Source organism: Lycorma delicatula, chromosome 1, assembly GCF_047948215.1.
Source record: "Lycorma delicatula isolate Av1 chromosome 1, ASM4794821v1, whole genome shotgun sequence".
Classification (NCBI taxonomy): Eukaryota; Metazoa; Arthropoda; class Insecta; order Hemiptera; family Fulgoridae; genus Lycorma; species Lycorma delicatula.
Window position 1 is genome coordinate 378243262 of NC_134455.1, and position 8138 is coordinate 378251399.

General features: G+C 29.1%; 1 protein-coding gene across 2 annotated transcripts in view; it reads right to left on the bottom strand.

The window, feature by feature from the left end:
* LOC142317299 (uncharacterized) overlaps positions 1 to 7678 on the bottom strand; it is a 30393-nt gene extending 22715 nt beyond the window's left edge. For both annotated transcript variants that reach the window (XM_075353733.1, XM_075353732.1), the window contains exon 1: positions 7368 to 7678. The gene's annotated coding sequence lies outside the window, so the exon portion shown is untranslated. The remainder of the gene's footprint in view (positions 1 to 7367) is intronic.
* Positions 7679 to 8138: the final 460 nt, after the last annotated feature.

The following is an 8138-nucleotide window of genomic DNA, read 5'->3' on the forward strand; positions in this document are numbered from 1 at the left end:
TTTGATAGCATTAAAAAGATCTAAACTCGATTTGAAGGATATTTATTTTAAAAAAGAGAACAGAGAAAAAGAGATAAGATAAAAGAATACTAATCTCTCATATTACCAAGTTGATACAAGTTTCATTTACTAATTAAATTTAAAAATTAAAATTTAACTTTTAAGTATTGTAAAAATTTTTAATATCTAGAAACTAATAAATTTGATAAAATATGAAATGGTTTTGATATATTATAAGAATAACCATCGATAAATTTGAAAAAAAGGATCAATAGCATCCCTGTTTGAGGTTTGAATAAATTTCTATGAACGCTTGTCTAGCCGTGAACTTAATAATGCCCACATGCACCTCTCAGACCCACAATTTTCTTTCATACTTCTATGTAGAATTAAAAATACACCATAAAACCATAAAGTAATGTATCATATCTATTACTCAAAATATACTTAGAGCTTAGAATAATGTTTCTGCAAAATGTATAAACAACCAACTTTTGTAACAAACACAGTAAAGTTAATTAATCTTACGATGAACATTGAATATGCTTTTATAAGTTTAGTTGTCTATATTAAAACCTAACCAATACAAGATCATTGATAAAAACAAAAAGAATTGTTTTTATTTAAAAGTAATACTCAGTTGTAACTAATATGTCTACCTAATAACGCATCGTTCCACATTTGGTAACAACAGATAAAATCATCTACTAACTATATGTAAACATGTGTAATAATATGGTTCGGTTTACAGACTGTAAAACAGATATATATTTACAGCTCTGATATTAAAAGTAAGAAATAATTTCAATTTGTATTATGACAATCCTACCCATTAAGAATAACAGTTGTTTAAGAATAGACTTGTATTATTCCACCATATATGCAGGAGCGCTTTCACGATTTACTCACATCATCGGCTGCTGCATTACATATTCCATCTCAAATTGCATCACAAACTTCACAAAATATAACATATCATTCATTTATTTATTTCATTTAATATTTAAAACTTTAATCTTTCTATTTTAAGAATTTAGGCTTTTACTAAGTTAAATTAAAAATTAAATTAAAAACAAAATTGAAAAATATGACGTCAAAGCATAAAATCAAATTAAAATGAAAAATCAAAAATTCAAATAAAAATAATTTTAAGTAAAGCAAATATGCATTTTATCTATTTAACTGAACTTGCTTTACTATACTGATTAAAATATTAAAAAAATAGATGGTGGTGTCATCTACTGCAGCTTTCATAATACTGTCATCCTAATTATATACAAATAATCCCTAATTATTTGTATTCATTTAAAATTTTTAATTTACAGTATTTTTAAATTGTCTTAAAATTGGATATTGTATATTTATTCTTAATTGGATGATCAGATACATTAGAGAAATCCAGTTTAACTTTTTTATAATTTCTAAAAATGTTCCAAGAATCTAGGCTTAAAGGATAAGTGGTCTTTCCTACATAAATATGGTTTTATAATCATTACATTCAATTTTATAAATACCAGTCAAATTATATAAATCAGATGAATCATTATGTTGATTACTTATTAGGTGTTTTATTATGTGGTTATTTGTTTGATACACAGGTTTAAATTTATTATTATCATAAACCTTTGTAATATGTTCAAATATTTTATCAGTATATACATATTTCATATATACACTGTCAACTTTTTGTGTGCTTATACAACCAGGAAAACACTCTACTGATGGGTTTTCCTTTGTCATCCGTTTTATCTGAAGTTTATTTACAGGAGTTTGAAAGTAAAGTTGTTTACAGGGTAACTCATACACATGATATTTTAATATGGACCAGATATGTTGACAAAATTTTTGTAGTCTATAGTCCAGTTATATATAACGAGCATTTAATAATTTTGAACAAATTAGACTCCTACTATAGTGGATTGAAATTTACGTTTGAAATTGATAATAATAAAAAAATAAATTATTTAATGTTAATAATGACATCAATAATAAAAATAATCAATGTATAACATCAGTATATAGGAAACCCACATCTAACAAAAACACTATACACAGATCTTCAAATCACCGGTGGTCACACAAAATAAGTACTTACACAAACATGGTAAATAAAGCAATTAATTATACAAAGTACAATAGCAGTAGGTATTATAGATTGCCATATATAATGGTTGTGTATATAATTTTAAATGAAATAAATAAATGAATGATATGTTATAATATTTTGTTAAGTCTGTGATGTAATTTGAGATGAATATATGAATATATAATGCAACTGATGATGCGAGTAAATCGCAAAAGCGCTCCTGCATATATGGTGGAATAAGGTAAGTCATCCTACTTTATTCATTTATTCTGTACTTAGGTTGATCTAATAAAATTAAAATAAATACATTAGCATATAGAACAGAGGAGTATGGTTCTTAAAAGAACTAATATTTTTAAAAAATAATAATATACTTATATGTTTTCACTGGTTATTTTATGCCATTCACCTTTGAACAGATTTTTTACTTAATTTATTTACCGGTCTTTCAGAGTTAACTTAAAGTATGATCTCATTACAATAAAAGACTCAATTACCTACAAGCTTATGTCTATAAAAACTATTAACTGTTCTGTAATACTTAACAAACACTTTATTTTATTCCCTTTAACACCATGTTCATATAAATCAATTATCAAGTGCTAATTGATCATTTGAAATAGCTTAATTTAATAAGTCCATACTATTTTTTACATGCTTACTTTAATGTGTTAATCAAATGGATTCATTCTTAACATGTTTTTCCAACATTAAGGTTGCAAAACTGCTATTTATGTAAATCTAAATAAAATGCACGTTACGTAGATTAAAGCACATGATAATTTTATTTGTGTAATTTGTTTAGGTAGCAGCCACTTCCTACAAAGAGGTGGCTACTACCACTCCTACGGTTTTTGTAACCATAGAACTTCTACATATACCAAAGCTAACCTTGAATAGTAACGTAAATCTACTTTACTATACATAGTATAGAAGTTATTCCATAGTACAATCACCAGGTAAAATTATGTAATATTATAATTATCCAAACTCTGTAGACTAAACTACAAAAATTGTAGTTTAGTCTACATGATTCAACTTATGAATATGATTTGAATGAGACTGTCAAGATTCATTCAATCTGACTAACTTTGTTAGTGGTAAGATTCTATACAGATGAATGAAAGAATGTGGATATAATAAATTCATCATCTTTTATTTTTTTTTAATAGTTGTTTTTGGTCTCTTTGATTTATCAACAGGGCACCAAAAGATAAGATTTTATTTAAAGCACCTCTTTCTAATTTTCCTGCTATGTTAGGAGTATCAAGAAAGAAATCCCACAATTCTTTATTGTAAATGATTAAGTTTTAGATGTTTTTCTTCTGGATGGTCTGATATTTATTCATTTAAAAAGTGATCAATCTGTAAATGTTGTCAATTTACTGGATAATAAAAGAAAGATTATGGTATTGTAATATAATTTTTATCTAATTTTGACTACCTCATTTGTTAATTGAAATAATAACTTGACAGTGGTTTTTGATTTTTATAAGTCTGTTATTTTCACTCAAAATAAAACACAGACATCATAAATTGCATGAGTAATTAAACTGTGTAAATTTTTATTTTCCATCAGTTCAATACAAATCAATGTGTTTCTAATAGTTATTTTGCTGACCTCCATGGCAGAGTAATAATGTTTTTACCTTTCATCTGGAGGTTCTGGGTTCAAGTCCAGGTCATGCATGCCATTTTTTCCCATGCTTTAAAAATTTCATTTCATTAACATCCATTAGCAGCTGTTAACAGAGTGCCAGACAAAATAATAATACACAGTTAATTGTTGCTGTGTTTTCTCTAAGTAAATTACAGACATTCAACACATCTATTCATTGTTTGAAGGGAACAAATGTAGATTTCAATTGCCAAAAAAAAGTAATACAAATATTTTACCTGTCATAAGGGTAAATGTAATTGTAATATTATATAATATTATATACTAGTTGTCATTGAAATTTGTCCTTGTAAAACTATAAAAACTATAAATGTGAAAGTTTGCCTGCAGTTTGGTATAAAAAGATTATTTTTTCACTTGTGTTAAACTGTGAATCTGACTTTTTATCCTAAATTAACTCTACCATGAAGTAACAAGGTGTCTTAGAACCAAATAGAGAAAATAAATATCATACTTGAGAATATAATAGATGAGAAAGTGATTTTATGTGAATAAACCAGCTGTTTTCCCCCCCTCCTAAAAAATTATGCTCTGCAATCAGAAAAGTTTACCACTAACCAATGAAATTCATTTTTACATTTCTGAAAAAAAAAATCTATCCTCATATTAATATTTGGGCTTTTCTGTTTAATTATTTAAAAAAGGGCTATCTTAATAATAAGTCATTAATAACAGTGTGGAACAAAAAATAATTTTTTTTTTTATCAGGAAGAAAAATATATGATTCTGATAGTATCTTTTCCTCCTGAATTCAAATCTGGTATTGGTTTTTCCCAATCACACACGGTTTCCAAGATACAGGCATTTATAATTTCAATTATTTCAATACTTTCTGCTTTCTTAACTACACAATATTCAAACATCTGACTCACTTAGAAAGTAAGAAATGATGATTTTCTGCTACATTTCACCTGTGGAGCATCCCTCTTGATAGTCCAACAATAATCGCCCAGCATATTAGGATTCCATTTGCCTTGATACCTATTTTCCATAGCTGAAATCTCTTGATGAAAGTGTTCCCTGTGCTCATCGCTCACTGCACCAACATTTTCCGGAAAGAAATATAGTTGCGAGTGTAGGAAGTGTACTTTTAAGAATATACTACAACCAAAATTTTTATAAGATCGTTAACAACATCACAATAATTTTCCACCTTTCGATTTCTCACGTAAACTCTGGGAAACATTTTTTAATGCTTGCCAAGCTGCTTTCTCCAGTTGATTCAATAGCTCCTCAAACTTTTCATCATGCATTAGTAATCATATTTGTGGACGCAGAAATATTCCTTCTTCAATTTTTGTGTCATTAATTTTAGGAAACTTCTGTTTTAAGTAAATGAAACCAGGAATATTGTCCATGGCCTTGACAAAATTATTTATCAATCCTAGTTTGATATGTAACAGAGGTAGATACACATTTTTAGGTTTACATAGGTCATGTTTCACATTTTTCTGTTCAGGAATGAGTGATTCGCATTTAGGCCATTCTTTTCAAATGAAATGGTTTATTCTGTCCTTACTATCCCATTCACACAAAAAACAACATTATTTCATGTGACCAAACTGCAGACCAATAATAAGTGCAATTATCTTCAAATCACCACAAATATTTCATTCATATTGAAGTTTTGCCAACATAAATTTAAAGTTTTCATATATTTTTTTCATACTAGCAGAGTGAGCCACAGGTACTGATGGGAATTTATTGCCATTATGCAGAAGCACAGCCATTAAATTAACTTTAGAAGAATCAATGAACAAGCGCCATTCTGTTGGACTATGTTCATTACAATGTGTCTCGATAAGAGAAAAAATGTCATTACAAAACACTAAGCCATTTTCTTCAGTAAAATAGTCCTTAAATTCAGAATGACAATTATGATAAGTATATATCTTTTTATTCTTTTTAAGAAGATTCCATCCTTTTGACCGGGAAGCAAGGATTTCAGACTGTTTTTTGCATAAATTTAAATCTCGAATGAGATCATTAAGATTTTCTTGAGTCAATAAATAAAGCTGAGATGAACTGCTTTGTTCAAAAATTGTATCATGAGAATCTGTTTCTTTTTCTTCATTACTTCCATCAGACTTTGAGCTCTCTCTATCTAATGACACATGTTCTGGAGGCCTTGGTATGGTCAATTCTTTGGTGTGGAAATGGTCTCATTACAAATAGCAAGTTAGGATACACCACTGTATGTTTTGATTTTGACATAATCCCTTTAATGTTTGTTAAGCAGAAATAACAGTCTGAAGGGTTCCCTCCAAATCACTGGGATAGCAAAAGGCTTGTGGCATGTGCTATTTTTCCATGCAGTGGAAAGCCTAGAAAACAATAGACAACAGGTATTTGGGGCCCAGGCCTATGTTTGGTCCCAAAATTTACATCTAAAATAAAGTTCATAACACTTTTTTTACTAATAGAGTAAGGTGTCACCTTTGGGACTTGAGCATCACTTCACCACATACATAACAAAAATTGTTAGGATGATTTAAACAAACTCTAGGGATTTTGTAACTAACAACTAATTAAAAGAAATAAAGTTGTAAATATGTAATACACAATAATTCAGACATATAAAGCACTCACTATGACGTGTTTACTGGTTTACTACTATTTCACAACTGGCATCATTCTGATGAATGTGTGCTACACTAGATCATGTTTGTACATGTCTATACACATCTGAACCTGAAAACAGTAGCAACACTACCCTTTGAGTTAGCTTATTTGGTTCCATCATATTTTCAATATTTAAAAAAATTAAAACAACAAAAAACTGTATGTAGATGATGAATAAATTTTGAATACATATTTGAAAACAGGATAAAAAACTGCATTAAGTACACTTATTGGTACTCGTGAAACAAAAATCAAGTTGACCAATGTAATAATAGACTATTGAAACAATAATAATAACCATTACTTAGATTAAAGACATATTTTCTTAAATAACAAGTGAGGCCTATAAATTTGTTGAAATTATTATTAAACATGAAAGAGAAAAGAGATTTGCTGTAAAGCATAAAAACCAATCACAATTGGCATCAGTAGAAATCTAAGTTGATCTGACTTACTTGATGTAACAGTCAACTATTATGCACAGTAGGGTTCTCATACTTTGATACGGATACAAACACATAATATAAAAATTAAACAGGAACACATTTGCAATTTTTTGAATCTCGAAGCACTGCAGATCTGAACAAATGGTTTTTTTGTTTCTATCAGAACACACAGAAACTGCTCGTCTATTTAAGAATGAAAAATATAATCTTAATAGGTATTCCGGCAACAGGTACTAAAAATTTCTGATACTTTGTATCAAAACCAGCTTCGGTTTGGTTCAGGAACAGAAATAATGTATTTCAACCCAGGTTTTAATGCATCGCCTCGGTTAGGGTATTATTGGGTCAACTGTTAAAAAGGAAGCAGCCCGTGTCTCCCCCATCAGAGGAATATAGTACTCATTAACGGATGCAGTACCGGAGAAAAATAAAACAAATAATTATCAACATTACAAGTTCGCAAAACAAGTTCTTATTCCAGCTATGGGAATAAGTAACAAACCAATAATTTAATAATGAACATAAAAATACTTACAAAATGGTCGAATAAATGCTCTGTAGAAATAAATTACACAAACTTCTGTTCAAAAATCTACAACAAACGACATAACCAAATTCAACGGTTGACACTGTTTCTGCATTCATGCCAACATTCAACCTCACAAGAATACAAATTAAAGAATAATTACTGTCAGTAAAATACAATTTTAAAATAAATTATTATCGCAAATCCTCTCAATTACAAAAATTCTTAACTAGTAAATATGTAACCTGCATATTTTTCCTAAAGCTTTCGAATGTAGAGTCTATAACTAATGTTCGTTCGTACAGCGCTCCGAGCTTAATTCAACAATTAGATAAGAACGAGAGAGCCTAAGTATGGTGGGACGAAAATCCATTCAGTAATATCAAATGACTGATTCAAAACGTACTGTAAACAGTTCAACACTCATCTAACTAAGGCATAGTTTATCAATATATCAGCCGTCGGCGTCGTTTTATGAATACATCCTGACTCCGTAAGGGAAGACACCCTCCATGTGACAGTTTCGATCACCACGCCACCACTCCGTATCTAGCCCTTATGGACTTTATCAGAGGTCATCTTCAAAGCCTGACATTCCCATCGGTGTATCATTAGAACTCTCAAGAAAAGAAAACAGAACATATCTCAACTAAGTCTCAAACAAGACTGAATAACAAAAAAAAGTAACTGAAATCTACTACCTACCTGAAAGATAAGGAGTTGAGTTCAACACGCAATAACAAAGAATACGAGAACAACAGACATAAACCATGAATAAAA